The sequence below is a fragment of the Papio anubis genome, chromosome 15 (genome assembly GCF_008728515.1).
Source record: "Papio anubis isolate 15944 chromosome 15, Panubis1.0, whole genome shotgun sequence".
In the NCBI taxonomy this organism is placed as follows: Eukaryota; Metazoa; Chordata; class Mammalia; order Primates; family Cercopithecidae; genus Papio; species Papio anubis.
Window position 1 is genome coordinate 50,996,542 of NC_044990.1, and position 17,200 is coordinate 51,013,741.

Consider the following 17,200-nt stretch of genomic DNA (forward strand, 5'->3'; position numbering starts at 1 on the left):
CCACCGCATCAGACGTTGGACAGCTTCTAAACTAGCCACCCATTTTCATGCCTGCCTTCATATTACTCTCTGAGAGCATGGCCTTTAACCCATTTCATGTATCTGCCAAGCCTTCTCCATCTACACACAGGCCTATTTCATTAGTCCTTACTCTGCCGACTTTGCACTTTAGTCATTCTTCTAAAATAGTAGTTAACCACAAGTTCTCATTCCTCATTAGATTGGGAACCTGTGCCAAATAAGCATCTCTCCAGAATCACAGTCAAACACATCTACCCAGGAAACAGGTAAAAGCAGAGACAGCCTTATAGAGAAAGAAAGTGGCCATGATCTGAGGTGTTCCTAAAGACCATGCCAGCAGCAAAATATTCTTCCCATTCGAGTAGCATGGTGCCTGAAATCACACTATTAGGGATTTATTTCTTTGGGTCTAGCATTACTTGGTCTTCAATTAATAAGAAAATGTTTAAATAACCTAAGTATAAATTAATTTAGAATACATTTCCTCTGTGACAAAAGGAGCTAAGCCATAGATGGAGCAGGTGCATAAGAAATGAGGTATAGAAAAGAGAGGAAAGGTCAAAGAAAGGGGACATTCAGATAGCAAAATAAAAATATACACTTGGCAGGGCTTAAGAGTCATACATTTAATTAATTAGAAAAGCAGCAACAGACATCACTATCACCGCTATCATGAGGATTTCGTTTCCTTCTCTCAAAGAATTTACTGCAATTGAAGGTTGAAATGTCATTTCAATTGATTTTTAATACATGACAACTTACATTTCCTTTTGCCATCTTGCTGTTGCAATTGAGAAGGCACTGGCAATAGCATTAATAGATGAGAAAGTCCAATATACCCATTTTGTAAAAATAATTTGATAATGTAGTAGAAGTCAATTCAGTTTTTGGTCAGTTAGCACAAGAGACGCTAAATACCCATTACTTAGTTCCTCACGCTTACAAACAGCCTAAGGTTCTTTTTTACAGCAGCAACATGAAATGTGATAAAGCCTATGAGACCAAGGAGAGAAAGAAGCTCCACCCCAGTTTTGCTTTGCCATTAACCTGGGATAAAATATCAATCACATTGTTTAATCTGTAGGTAGGTTTCTTCATCTGCAAAATTGGGGTAATACTCCTGTTCCCCTTCAAATATCAGAAAGTGAAACATAGCTAGTTCAGTGTTTTAACACATAGAAACTGACCAATTTTATGATAAACAAGGTGAGTAAGATACATTCTTGGTCACAAAATGGCCTCATGACAAAAACTCTTTTATAAACAAATATGCATAATCTTTAATTTTCTAAAAGAAGGCATATCAAAAACAGTTTTAAAAGCAAATACTGGCAAACCTCCAGCGTGCTTGGGTCTGTGGTGACCTGTGCATTCCTACACTGCTCGCCAGAACAGTATTGAAATAGTTGAGGGTTTGTCCTGCTCCATCCAGAGTAAGGTTATAGAAATTTCAGACAATTGCTTGAAAAAAATGGAAAAAAAAAAGAAAAGAAAAGAAAACACACTTCATGACTTCACATATAAAATAAAGATTTGTTTTCATTTTATCTTTTCTTCTGGAATCAATGCTGGTTTTTTGTTTGGGTTTGATTTGTTTTCTTTAGTCTTTTCTTTTTTAGAGACAGCACCTGTTGCCCAGGCTGGAGTGCATTGATGCCATCATGGCTCATGGTAGCGTCAAATTCCTGGGCTCAAGCAATCCTCCTACCTCATCCTCCCAAGTAGCTGGGACTACAGGCATGCAGTACCATGCTCAGCTAATGTTTCTTGTGTTTTCAATGGGTACAGGGTCTTGCTTGTTGCCCAAGCTGGCCTTGAACTCCTAGTCTCAAGGGATCTTACCATCTCAGTCTCAATTTCAAGTTTTAACAGTTTCAATTAACAGTATACCAGTAGTAAATTTGTTTCTAGGACTATAAAGATCTGGCCTCATTACAGCAACAATAATAATAACATCAGGAAACAAAACATGTACTTTTCTCACATGATTCCATTTAATTCACACAGTTAGTTTTACAGGTAAGGAAATGGGGAGTTAAAGAGTTTAAATAACTTGGTCACAGTCACACAGTCAGTGGAATCACAAAACTCAAAGCTACACTAAAACCTCACTATGCCCAGCTTGGCCACAGTGTTTCTGTCATTGGTGGGCTTTCCTTCTGACCTAGGCTGTTAGAGAACACACATCTCAGCTAGACTCGTCATAGCAACTAAGATGTAAGCACCAGAGTACATAATACCAGACCAACCTGCCTTCCACTCCATGTTTTGTGGTGTTCAATTCCTAAGCTGACTGTGGGTCACATTATGAGCATGTTCCTCCAGAAACTACAGTTCTTCATTTTCAGGCACTATTCTTTTGGTATCTATTTCCAGCCTTTGTATTGTAAAAGAATACCCCACTGCTGGCTGTGTGCAAAGGGAACTGTAAAATACATGATTACAGGTCTGAATATCAAACAAACTCCATGTGAAATACACTTTAAAGGAAAAATATGCACATATTAACCACCTATACAGAATTACAACCTTCTTCTCTTTTACAATGTTGGCTATTATAATTGACCAGCTATATTGCAACAGTATTTAAATACTGTAACATTCCAAGAACAATTCCTTTTCCCTGTTAGGTCCCTCTAATTTTTTGTTTCTGCCAGCACATTCCATGTCAGTTAACAACTATACTCTCTACATAATTCTAAAATATTGAACTGTATGCTAAATAAGTAAAATATTTTAAGATAATGTCTTGAGGGAATAGTATTTCATATTATAACTCAATATGCCCTAAGGTAATTATTCAGATATCAATATGCAAAATAGCAGTATGCTGTAGCGCCCTATATTTCTTTTTATTTTGCTTTTTTGTAGCAAGCAATAAATTTAAAGATACAAAAAAAAATTAAAGGAAAAGTTTGCAGTCGATTTTATTAACAAGATTGTTTGCCTAGGGAGAGAGAAATTTCACTTGGTCCTTTCCTAATTATTCATGTAAATTAAATTCTACAAGTGAAGAAAATTCATAAAAGTCATACTTACTCATCTGAGAGGGAGATATGGCATATGAATGGGGCCTATAACCTCGGAAGGTGAAATGTAGAAAATATCACAAGCAACTCCCACATTAAGTTAAGTGAACCAAAAAAAGGAGATTCTTGGTGTGAAGGAGACTTCAAGGATATCCTCCCTAATCGCCTCTTAATAGTCTCAAATCTCTGACACAGGAAACAAATCAAGAATTCAGAGAACATGAAATTATAAGTCACTTATATTTGATATCAAATGTAAGCACTACTAGACACATTTTAAATTGTTTAAAACTTTTAAATATAATGTTTGAAGAGAAAGCAAAAATAGTAATTTAAATTTTTAAGACATCTGTATGTTTCACATCCTACAAAAACTATGCATTTTTGTGTGTTTTCTGAAATTCACACTGTTTTTTCCTCCTAAACCTATGTTAGGATGAAATTAAACAATAAACTACTACAGACTTGTATGCTAACACTCAATACTCAAAATGAACTCAAATCATTCAACAAATATTTATTTAATACCTTTTATGTGCAAGGCATTGTAGTAGAGAACACAATAGCATTTCTCATTTAGATATAAACAGTTTAATCAATCTTTTCACAAAGGACCTAATCATTAAATGGAAAGTATGTCCACCATTCATGAGAATTTCGGTTTACATCTTTTCAGGATACAGTTAAAAACTGTGGGCTAGGTGCAGTGGCTCACACCTGTAATCCCAACACTTTGGGAGGCCGAGGTGGATAGATCATGAGGTCAGGAGATTGAGACCATCCTGGCCAACATGGTGAAACCCTGTCTCTACTAAAAATACAAAAATTAGCCCAGGTGTGGTGGCACGCACCTGTAGTCCCAGCTACTCAGGAAGATAAGGCAGGAGAATCACTTGAACCCAGGAGGCAGAGGTTGCAGTGAGCCAAGATCATGCCACTGCACTCCAGCCTGGGCAACAGAGCAAGACTCTGTCTCAGAAACAAACAAACAAAAAAAGTGCAGGAAGAACAAAGCAGACTGGTGAGTAGTTGAATATAGAGAATCAAGATAGAGAAAACCAAGATAAAGCCAAAGATAAAGTCAAGGGAAAAACTGAGACAGGGACAGAAATTAGGAGACAGCAATGAGACCAAGATGACAATTTAAGCATCATATATGTTGAGCCTGAAGTAATAGCCAGCTATCCCAGGACAGAGGTATGAGAGGTAGCTGAAGGTATTTGACAATACTTTTAGATATCTAAGAGATCATCTTAAGATAGATAGTGAGAAAGAAAGTACAGAAGTACTTACAGCTAAAAGACCACCATTGATTCTGACTAGAAGGACAGGACTGGTAGCTTTATACCAATGTCCAATATGCACATGAAAAGATGCTCTTCAGTAATCAATAGGGAAATGCAAATTAAAACCACAATGAGATACCACCTCATACTCATTACGATGGCAATTAGAAATATATATATACACACACACATACATACATATGTCTATATAAAATTTAAAAAGAAAACAGAAAACAACAAGAGTAATGGCAAGGATGTGGAGAAATTAGAACCTCGTGCAATGCTCGTGGAAATGTAAAATGGTATATCTGCTGTGGAAAGCAGTTTGGTGGTGGTTCCTCAAAAAATTAAACATACAATTATCATATAATCCAGCAATTCCACTACAAGGCAAATTCCCAAAAGAATTGAAAAAACAGGAACTTGAAAGATATGTGTATGCCAATGCTCATAGCAGCATTATTCACGATAGCAAAAAGGTAGAAAGTACCACTGACAGGTAAATGGATAAATAAAAGGTGATGTATACATACAATGCAATATTAACTACAAAAATGGAGTGGAATTCTGATACATGTTACGACATGAATGAACTCTCCAGGCATTGTGCTTAGTGAAGTAAACAAGATACAAAATGACAAATATTGTATAATTCCACTGATATGAGGTATTTAAAATAGGCAAATTCATAGAGACAGAAAGAATAGAGGTTGACAGTTGTGGGGAGAGTGGAATGGGAATGATTGTTTAATGAGGACAGAGATTTTTTTTCTTTTTGCTATGACAAAAAAGTTCTGGAAATGGATAGTGGTGATGGTTGCATAACACTGTGAATGGGCTTAATACCAAGAGAGTTGGGGGCTGCACGATGGAAGAACAGATCAGCAAAGTTGTGAGAGAAGAAACTAGACTACAGGGATCATGAAGTGGATATGTAAGAATGAACTGGGGTTCACACATGGTACTCACTTGAGAAACTGGTATACTCAGTGAACCTAACAGGAAAACTACAAATATTGCCCTCAAACACAGCAAACTATATATAATAAATCTTGTGAATAGAAAATGAGCATGTCAGCTAAACCCTCTGCCTGGACTTGGAGATACAGAGTTAATATTTGTGGTCTCTGCACTTAAGCGTTTACTGTCTGTTGGAGAATCCTGATCCCAGGGCCAATTTTATTTTTCCATTAATAATCAGCATTTACTGAGCACCTACTGTACATCAAGCCCACAGCTAGTCATTAGAGGTGATAGCGATTACGTATAAGGCAGATAACTATCAACAAGGCAAGACTTCAGGAGAACAGTAAGACTCCTTCCTCCTTGCCCAAATGGTATGGTCTGAATGTGTCCCCCCCAAAACTTATATGTTGAAATTTAATTGCCAATATGATAGTATTATCAAGAGGTGGGGCCTTTAAGAGGTGATTAAGTCATGAGAGCAAATCCCTTATGAACAGTATCTGTGACCTCATAAAAGAGATGTTATGGAGCCATTTGCCCCTTCTGCTAGTAAGGATGCAACAAAGCACCATCTACAAAGCAGAGAGCAGACCCTTACCAGACACCAAACCTGCCAGCACCTTGATCTTGGACTTCCCAGCCTCTAGAACTATGAGCAATAAATTTCTGTTGCTTATAAATTACCCAGCCTAAGGTATTTCGTTATAGCAGCCAAAATGGACTAAGACATCAAGCCTCCTCAAAAGATAATTGAAGCCCCCAAATTATTAAGACTTTTAGACCACAATCATAATAAAAACTCAAAATTCGGCTGGGCATGGTAGCTCATACCTGTATCCCACAACTTTGGGAGGCCGAGGTGGTACTTCACTTGAACCTAGGAGTTGAAGACCAGCCTGGGGAACATGGAAAAATCCCATCTCTACAAAATATACAAAAATTATCCAAGTGTGGTAGCATGCACCTGTAGTCCCAGCTACTTGGGAGGCTGAGGTGGAAGGGTTGTTTGAGCCTGGAAGGTCAAGGCTGCAGTGAGCCACGATTATGCCTCTGTACTCTAGCCTGGGTGACAGCGTGACACTTTATCTCAATAAAATAGCAATAATAAATAATTTTTAAATTTTCTCCTGAGTTACAAATGTCAGATATCAGGCTTCCTGAAAAACAAAAAAATTCAGAAGATTCTACTTTTCACTTTTACCCAAGGCTGGCAAAATGATTCAGCAATGTTTAAACAGTCTAAAAATTAAATGGCCGTGAAAGAAACTAAATTAACTATGCTAAATACTTTCTACATAATACCTCCTTTGATCCCTACAACAATCCTATGAGGTAGATATCTCAAATTTTCAAAATATCAAATTCAACACAATAATAAATAGCAGACAGCTACTAAAACATCTATTTTTCTTTGAAGAGTATTCAGCAGTTTCATGGATCAGAAGGGAACCATAATCTCAGCTCTCGTGTTTTGGTGTGCCACTAATTTCTTTCATACTCTACAACCTACTTGTTTTCAAAACTCAAACGACTGATATTTTTATAAAACCTTTCATTTTAGGTAAAAATGTAAGAGAATTATACTTGCTCTTTTTCCTTTTTTTTTTTTGCATCCTATGTTTGCATTATTTCTTGAAAGTTTAGTGATAGACATTGCCTCTTAAAATTTATTTATTCATTCAGTAAATTGTTTCTAAATAATTATTATTTATTTTTTCAAGGAACTTTCATTTCTTGAGCATCTACTATATACCAAGCACCGTATTTGATGCTTGGTAAGAGGAAATTAAGGGAGAGAAGAAAAGGCAATAGAGACAAAAAGAAAAGGCCCAGTCTTTCTTCCCTTAAGGATCTACCAGTTTAGTAAGAAAAATAGGTATGTATAGCTAGTTATAATACAGTGTGACATGAGCTGGAACACAGAAATGTAAGTGATTATGGGAGCCCAGGGATAAAGTAATTAATGATCTCTATGAGAAAGGCATACTACTAGATATTGGGAGCTTCAAGGATGTAAAAGAATATGTCCCTGCTTTCCAAAAGCTTATAACTCTGTAATAAAATTAAATACATACACAAATAACTACTTCAAGTTGGTAGTTCTAAGAACCTTTAGAGTGATTAAAAAATAGAAGGTCCTAGGATTGCCCTCACATCTGGTGAGGAGGAATAATAATACTGCCCTTTATGGAATACAAGCATCAGGCATCTTGCTGAAATCTTCATACACATAATTTTCAAATTGTGGGGGTTGACAACTGTAGCAGATAGCTTCTAATATGGCTGCTCAATTATCCCCACCTTCTGAAACTCCATATTCTGGTGTGATTCTCCTCTGCCTGAGTGCAGGCAGTATCTGAGACTTTCTTCTAGTCATTAGAATATGGCAGAAGTGGAACGTCATTTCCCCAATCATAACATGTAAGATTGTAATGTCGGTCTTGCTAGGAGAGACTTTCCACCTTGCTGACTTTGAAGAAACAAGAGGCCACATGGTAAAGGAGCTGAGGGTAGCCTTCAGCCTCCACCAAGCAAGAAACTGATGGTCCTCAGTCCAAAAGGAACTAAATTCTGCCAACAATCATGTGAGCTTAGAGACAGATCCTCCCCCTGTCAAGCCTTGAGTGAGACCACAGCCCTAGCTGGCCCTTTGATTGTGGCTTTCAGAAGAGTTCCCAAAGCACAAAACTTAGCAATGCTATGTCTGGACTCCTGACCCAGAGAAGCTGTGACCTAATGGACATTTGTCGTTTTAAGCCATGAAGTTTGTGGTAATATTTCTATATAGCAATAGACATTAATACAGTACTGTTATGCCCTTTTTCTTCTTTTTTTTTTTTTTTTGAGGTTATGCCCTTTTTCAAATGGAGGAACAAGTTTTGAGCGGCTGAGATCACAAAGAATCAGAAATCAAGCCCAAATCCATGCTGAGACAAACCCTATTATATTGCCTTACAGAAAATGTTATGAAAAAGCAGATATGTGCCATAAGTCGTAAAGCAGGTAAAGATGGGGGAGGCCATTTCTGGTTGATGGAATGTTTTAAGTGAAGGTCAGAGACAAGGGCATATGTGCATTGTTTCACAATGAATGTTCCCTTTTACCAGAACAAAATATATCTATGTAACTATGGTTTCCCAGATTTCCCCAGTCTGTGGTTAAAAAGGTGTTACTTTATCAGTAATAATACAAATATCACTGACTCTTGTCTACATGTGCTGGACACTAAGCCTCCAGTTCACAGCCAAGTGTTTCTAGAACAACCAAGGGAATGTCCTCTTATGTTTTATATGTGCTTGTCTCGGAGAGTCACAGGGTCTTTCTAGCCACTGTTGGTACTCCACAGCAAGTGCTAAACAAAAGAAAAGAATGAATATAAAAAACATTTCAAAGGAAGTGTAATTATGAATACAAACAGATTGAATATACAAAAACATGAAAAGAGGAAAAAGATCATTCAGATTTCAAGACTGGTGATAAAGAAGACAGTCAAGAGGAGAAGCTGGATGGAAAGGAAAGGTTCCAACAGGATTGAGGTTCCAGCAGAATTGAGGTTCCAGCAGGAAATTCACAGAGAACCATAAGCCAGTAATTGGATCTAGAGCAAAGAAGTGAGAACTACTCCAAAAGGTTGATAGCTTTCTCAGTGTATGGGATCAACAAGGAAATGAGTTTAAAGAAGAGAAAACTATAAACTATAAATAATATGAGTCTATATATGCATATGTACATATGCATACACACACAAACACACACACACACACAAACATATAACCATAGGAAGATGAAAGAGAAAAAGATTTAGATTCCTGATATCTGTAATAAACAGGAACATTATGGTTAACTCTTCAACATCCCTTCCATCCCAGATGATTAATCGAGGCCACATGGACTAATGAATTCCCCTGGTAACTAATATACATTTTCTATATTGACTCAATCATGTTGAAGGGAAGAATTTATATTTCTAAGTTGGGAGAGGTTTTCTAGATAAGCCCAAAGCTACATGCAGCAACAATTATCATTAGAAGCCACCTTGCAACCATGAGTGCATCAGGTACAAGCAAAAAGCCAACTCAAGTGGGAAGGAGAAAATACGAGTTTATGAGAAAGCAAAGTCACAGCTCTAACATGCTCTGTCTAGATTCTAGCCTCCTCTGGGCTTTTTCTTATATAAAATGATATGTTTTCTTATCATTTCAAACCATTTTCTGAAGACAAAATCTTTCTGACCAATAAAATTGTGCAATTAAAAGAATTCAAATATTGTAGACAAGGCCAACTATAAGAAAATTGGCTTTCACCAGTTGAGTAGACTGTATCCTGATTCATCATTATTTACCCCTGCTCCTCCTGAAAGAAGATTGCATTTTCCTAGACCTTGGCATGTGACTGCCCATGCCTCCTGCAACAGAAATACACATCCTACCTTGGATGTGAGTGGACAATGAAATGTCAGTGGATGGGCATATGTTACAAATGAGTAGGTACCTTAAGAGTCATCACAAGTTTTCCATGGTTTTCCTTATCCTTTCCACCTGCCACATCCCAAATTGGGGCTGTCTATCACCCAAGTTCTGAATGAGAAGACAAATAGCGAGAGCCCAACAGAGCTGAGGAGATAGAGCCATAGAAGTAGCACCCCACCCACAAGTGACAATACATTACATGTGTAAAAAATAAATATTCTTTTTTTATGTGACTGATACTTTTAGGTGGTTTGTCACTGCAGCAAAGCTGCTAATGCACCAATAACAGACCCATAAGGCAGTCTTTCTATATTGGCTATGCCAAAAGGCAGATCCAAAGGGATTAAGAAATGATGGAGTGGGGAGGAGGGGGGATAGTTCCTCTTCCACTTAGAATGTTGAAAGCCCCAGAGCATGTCATTCACCCTAACAAAGAGAAAATCTTGACTAACATACAAAAGTCATAACTTTCCTTGGGTCCATCAGAGAATCACAGGGCAATAATGTAAACTAGATTCCAAAGGTTTACAGCCTCCTCCAATAAGAGACATGACCCACAAAAATTTGGCAGAGCAGGAGAGGAAGCAAGCAATAAGTGGGTGGTAGTAATGAGCTCCCCCAATTAACAATGGTAAGAGGAAAGCCAAGGCTCAGATGAGGAAAGCAATTGAAGCAAGCACCTCACTGCTCTACCATGCTCAGTTTCCTAATACAGAGTAATTGTACTCAAGCATATTGAGAGAACTTGCAAATGGGATTTCCCAGCCACTGACAGGAATCTTTGCAAACAGATATCTCTTAAAAGAAGACATACTAATGGTCAACAAGCATATGAAAAAATGCTTAACATCACTAATCCTCAGAGAAATGCAAATTAAAACCACATGAAGATATCATCTTATACCAGAGTAGCTATTACTAAAAAGACAAAAAACAACACATATTGGCATGGATGTGGGGAAAGGGAATTGCTTATCCACTGTTGGTGGGAATGTAAATTAGTAAACCATCTATAGAAAACAGTATGGAAATTTCTCAAAGAAATAAAAAGAGAACTACCATTCAAGCTAGCAATCCCACTAGTGGACATCTACCCCTAAGAAAAAGAAATCATTATATCAAAAAGACACCTGCACTCATATGTTTATTTCAGCACTATTCACAGCAGCAAAGTTATGGAATCAACCTAAGTGTCCACTAGTGCTTGACTGGATAAAGAAAATGTGGTATATATACACCCTGGAATACTAAACAGCCATAAAGAGTGAAATCGTGTCTTTTGCAGCAGCATGGATGGAACTGGATGCCATTACCCTAAGAGAAATAACTCAAAAACAGAAAATTATATACTGCATGTCCTCATTTATAAGTAGGAGCTAAACAATAGCTACGTATGAACATAAAGATGGAAATAATAGACTCTGAGGACTCCAAAAGGGAGGAGGGAAGAAGGAGAGTGAGGGTTAAAAAATTACTTGTAGGGACAATGTTCACTATTTGACTGATAGGCACACTGGAACCCAAACCTCACCATTATGCAATAATATATTACAAATCTGAACATGTATTCCCTGAATCTAAATTTTTTAAAAGTTTAAAACAGAGAAGTTTAAAGTTTTGGGTTCCTTTGAATAATCAGAGAGAATGGAAAAGAGAATGTTCACAGAGCAGAGATGCAGGTGCAAAATGGGGTACAATTATCAAAAAGAAAGGCAAATTCTGCAAACACTACAACATGAAGCATGACAACAAATCTAGGCAAGAAGCTACAGCAAGTGACTAAAAGGCTGTCTGAGAGTTCCTAGGATACAATTTGAGTTAACCAAGAATATATAATACTTACATCATTTCTTTATTGAATAAGATATACTAGTGGGTCAGCAAAATTCATTGATATACTTGAACTTTAAGGAAAGCATGTGACAAATTCTTTCCTGAAATTCACATACACAAGATGGACCTATATGAACTAGAATAAGAAGAGTATAAGAGCTTCAAGAAACAGATTATAAGAGTTTGAAAGAAAGAGTGGTTCCTATTAAAAAAAAAAAAAAAAAGGATTCCAGGGAAGTAACTATATATGGGGAGACACCAGTCAATTAGGGCAAGAAATTAGTGTAATCACTATCAGGATAACCTTAATAACAATAGCAATAATGTGTTGAGCACTTATTACATGCCAGTTCTGGTGCTAAGCATTTCTTTCATACATTAGCTTGTTTAGTCTTCACTACAATCTTTTTAGGTAAATTTATTTTCCCTTTTACAAACAAGGAAACTGAGGCTCAGAGAGGTTAAATAATCTGCCCAAAATAATACAGCTAGTAGCTGCAAGAATGGAGGCTATATGCTGGGTCTTAGCCAAACAGTGTGCTATTAAATGTCATGCCATACTTTAGATAATGCTAGGCACATATTCCAAATAAGACAGAATAGTGCCAGGCAATGTGGAGAAACCAATGTAGACCTGATCTGAAAAGGAAGAAGCCTAGAGAAACAGGAAGCAGTGGAAACCCTCTTGTATAACAGGCAGAAGGGGTGGATGACAAGACTGAAATGAGCAAGGAAACAGGAAACAAGTTGTAGGGACTTTTTAGTGTGAGAATAGAGACAGAACATGGTGGTTTGAATTGTGGTTAATAAGGCAGATTAAAAGAATGGTGTGACTTAATTTTCTTCTAACAAATACATTTGAAATTGCACCTCCAGGCTGGGCATGGTGGCTCATGTCTGTAATCCCAGCACTTTGGGAGACCAAGGTGGGTGGATCACTTGAGGTCAGGAGCTCAAGACCAGCCCAGCCAACAGGGTGAAACCCCGACTTTATTGAAAACACAAAAAATTAGCCAGGCATGGTGGTGCACACCTGTAATCCCAGCTACTGGGGAGGCTAAGGAAGGAGAATCACTTGAACCCGGGAGGCAGAGGTTGCAGTGAGTCAAGATTGGACCATTGCTCTCCAGCCTGGGCAACAAGAACAAAACTCTGTCTCAAAAAAAAAAAAAAAAAAAGTAATTGCATCTCTATGGAAGTTTGTACCAATCCAGTTGGCACCCTCAGTATTGCTGGAGGAAATAAACAGACTGGTTGGCAAAGAGTCTTCCAAGGCTGGTGGCATAGACATTTCTGCAGCCTTTCCTTTAAGAACTTTATGACGCTTACCAACCTCCTGATTAAACATTTGGTGTTCTTCACAAATCTCAAATTTTCTTCATCGATCAAACAAGGCAAAATATCATACAAAGGTTAACATTTTTCAATATGTACTCTATTAATCTTATTTCTTTCATTTATACCATTTAAACAGTGGCAATTTATTTGTATAAACTTTAAACTGTAAAAGATACTGCTACTATGTGTTGTGAAACATCGCAGTAACCTAAGCATAGCATTTTTTTCCAAACTTAATGTACAGCAATATATGCTATTTAAATAACAAATCTGGAATTTGAGGAAGCAATTAAAGTTTATGAGAGCAAATAAGAAAAAGTTCAAAAGCAACAGAGCTTTTTAAGTTTCTGTGGCAAATACACACAGATATTAATATGGTCAAATAATCCGAAGATAGCACTATAAATGGAGAGGTAATATTATATGCTTGTATACAATATAATGTGTGTGTGCTTTACAAATTTTGGGTTCAAACAGTGCAAAGGAAATGCTATTTTTATCTAAACCTATGGAAACAGTTGGTCACCTGCTGTGTCCAAGGAGAGCCTAAAGTTTTCTGTCATTTATAAGCAGTCTCTTGACTTAAATATAAAATCATTGGCTTACACAGTGAATCATTATAAATCTCTCACAAGCTTTTAAACCAATCAGTCAAGCTTAGAATGCGGTGATTTGGAGAATCATAGCTCTGAGGCTTTGGGGCCTCACTGTGCAAGGGTAATAAATGTAAATGATTTTGTAACTTGTAGAAACATAAGTTAGTTCGCTCCTTACCTCCCAAGGAGCAACTGGGTTTGACTAAGGAGGTTTACTGTGATCCCATGGAAAAAAAAATCTATTATGTCATTTTCTTTCCTGAATCCTGGGGAAAAGAATAACATGAAAAGCAGTTAATCTGTTAAGCACACAAAGCTTACTATATAGAAAACTGCCACTCAAAAAAATCTAGATTCCTTATGTAATTTCTGCCCTACCCAGTAAGAAAGGAGCCTTTCTAAAGCAACAGTCTGTAAGCAGTGCTGTTTACCCAGTTTTTCCTGCTCCGGGCAACAGAATCTAAACTCCAACAATTAGAGACTATTCAAGTGTCAGCTCCATTCTCAACAACAACAACAACAACAAAATTATCTTGTAGTCTTCATGAAATAAAAGTCAAAAATTTGAAAATAAATCATATGCAGAGTTTGGATGATTAGTTTTTTTTTTTTTTTTTTTTTTTGAGACGGCGTCTCGCTCTGCCGGCTGGGGTGCAGTGGCCGGATCTCAGCTCACTGCAAGCTCCGCCTCCCGGGTTTACGCCATTCTCCTGCCTCAGCCTCCCGAGTAGCTGGGACTACAGGCGCCCGCCACCTCGCCCGGCTAGTTTTTTGTATTTTTTAGTTCAATTTGAAGCTTAATTTCATGGGCACAGCAAAAGGATTTACTGAGAATAATAAAAACATTTAAAAATGAGAATTAGATACACACTATCATATAATTAACTAAAGCTTCATTATATACAACAAAACTATAAATGATGTAAAGTGAGGTTTTGATTGTACTTATTTCTCCTCACTAGAGACCTGGTAAAATCTCTTTATCCAAAACGGATAATAAAATATAGCCTTTGCAGGTCTGGTCGGGATTTGTCATCTGGTGTTGTTTTATTGCTGTTATTGGTCTTTGTGTCCATGGTCGTGCTCGGCTAGTGTCATCTGCAAGGTCATACTGTCATCGTGCAGAACACTTATTACTTAGCCTTTGTTTCCTTTCTCAATGTTCAGGTTTCAAACAAACACATTTCTCACATAGGCTTTGCCAAATTTTTTTCTACGCATCACCTCTGCCTTCACTAGTCCATCTGAGCCCTCAGGTGCCCACTCCTGCCTTCTGCATGCTTTATCTTCATGCAATGCTGAAGCAAAGAAGGCAGTTCTAATATCCTTTTAGTAGGATACCTAACTGAAGTCCAAATGGCAAGGAGGAAAAAAAAAGTCTGGAGACTCACAGTGGGGAAAAATATAGGTAACATAAGACGTTCGAATATAAAATGTCTTTCCCCACCCTTCACCTCCTCCTGTACTTGTTTGGAGAATACTCCTGTTTAACCATTTTGTGTCCAATATCATGTAAGGTAAGCTCACAAATGGCAAAGTCTAAAAGGTGTATAGTGCTTTATTTCATCAATGATTTCTACTTTAACTGGGAGAAGAACGTTTGGAGAGGGTAGGTCCTGAACCAGCTGAAAAGGAGCATTTCAGGACAGTGTATGAACGACGTTTAAAGATAGACATGTATGGTCATGGTGTATGAATATACAACACCCTCTCCAGTTAATACATTTTTCTTGATTTGCTTTTAAAACTATAATGGAACTTCTTATATTCAAGGCACAGAAGCTAGCATGACATACAATAAATCTTCATTTCTATAGAAAAATCAATATTGCCTATATCAAAATAAATTTTTTTCTTTAAAAAGTTGTTATAATGGTCGATTAAAAGTGATTACTACTAGAATGCAAGTAATTAAAAACAAGCAGAAGTTGAATGAAAATTGGTTCAAGAAAACAATTTAGCAAGGGAATTTAAGAATAAGATAGAACATTTGGGATACAGTCTTACAGTTTGACCTCATTTCCCTATTTTATCATCCCAAATGAAATAAAAAAATAAAAACTACGTATATTGGTGAAAACATTTATTGGCATATGAATGGTTGTCAATTTCATTGTTTATTGGAACCCTGAAACTTTGAAAAATGTTTTCTTAAGCTGCATAAATTACTTATATAAAATATTGATAACAGTAAACTTATAACATTAGGTACTGAAAAGTCTATTAATGCTGCTTTTCCATCTATGCAAATATATTTCAAGAGAAAGTGGGTCCAAACAAGATCTTATGACAGATTCTCATTGAATAAGCAAAAAATAAATTGTCACTATGGTAAAACAATGGAATGAGCTTATAAGAAATTATGGAATGCCTTGTCTTAGAAATCTTTTCCCAAAGTCAATTTTTGTTTATTTTTTAAAAAAGAATAATTAATTTTCTGGAATTAAAAAATGCCTGAGCAAATGATTGCTCCAAGATCCCTCAGAAATAATTCTAGCATTGCCTTCTTTTTTTGTGTGTTTTTATTTTGTGTATGTGTATGTGTACAGACATGGAGTAAATGAGCCCTAGTGTTTTTCAGTAGTTACATTATTACTAAAAGTTATATATATACTAAATATCCCACTAAGGTTTTATGTCTGTGAATTGAGCTTTACATTTCTTGGTCAAGTTTCCAACCATTATTATGTACAATGATCCAGTTACATAGTTTATGAGTTAATTTATTAACATTAATTATTGTTCATGTAAAGCTAGAAAATGCAATCTTTAAAAAAAACTAAGTTTAAATATAATATTACAGAGCCAATATTTTAACAGTAACATGAATCAGGTAATAAATAGCTCCCTTTGATCATTGTTTTTAAAGTCTCTTGAACCACGCTTTGATTAGTTCTATTTAATATTTAACATCTGGTTAGTCAATTTCAATCTGCAGGAAACACTGCTGGAAAAATTCTATGCTGACTAAATACATTTATAATACTACAAAGCTGACATGTAATTGATTTTAGTTCCCATAAAAGGATTATGTTAACTTTCCTTAATCTATATGTTTGTATTTTGTACAATCTAGTGAATTCACACCAGGGATGCTAAGTTTTTATTTCTTATCAATATTTTATGTAAAACTGATAGGATTATACTTTAGTCTAAGTACCACTCTCCAATTTTTTCCTTGAAAACAAAATAACATTATAAAAAATATTACTTCACAGTTATAGCACTAATGCAATAGTGGTTTACTGGCCACTGCAGTACCTCAATTCCTTGAAAGGAATACTACAGTGAAACATTTCCTATAGGCTATCAAACCCCAGAAACATTTTTACATTTAAAAACAAATGTTAAAGTTGTATTTCCCACAGCTTTGGGTTTGTTTGTTTGTTTGTTCAGTTAAGTATTGTGCAATGGGAAATTGAGGCTTTTGTCATCATTAAATAAAGCAATGTTTGGAAATATTTGTTTAAGTCCGTGTTTTGGCCATTAGTCATTTAATATTATTTTATATATTGCATACTTAGGTGTGTAAGTATGCCAAATTTCTAATGAATAGCCATTTCTAAGTAAGCTATTAATTTTATAAGAAAGAAATTGTGGTTTTATCATTGTAACATTGACCCTACTGTCAGAGGAGGTTTATTTTTTAGATAAGCAAAACC

General features: G+C 36.4%; 1 non-coding gene across 1 annotated transcript; it reads left to right on the forward strand.

Annotated features, from left to right (window-relative positions):
• Window positions 1-1,350: 1,350 nt before the first annotated feature.
• LOC116270617 lies at window positions 1,351-1,481 on the forward strand. The gene has a single exon (XR_004178774.1). It is a non-coding gene; the product is annotated as a small nucleolar RNA SNORA9 (small nucleolar RNA).
• Window positions 1,482-17,200: the final 15,719 nt, after the last annotated feature.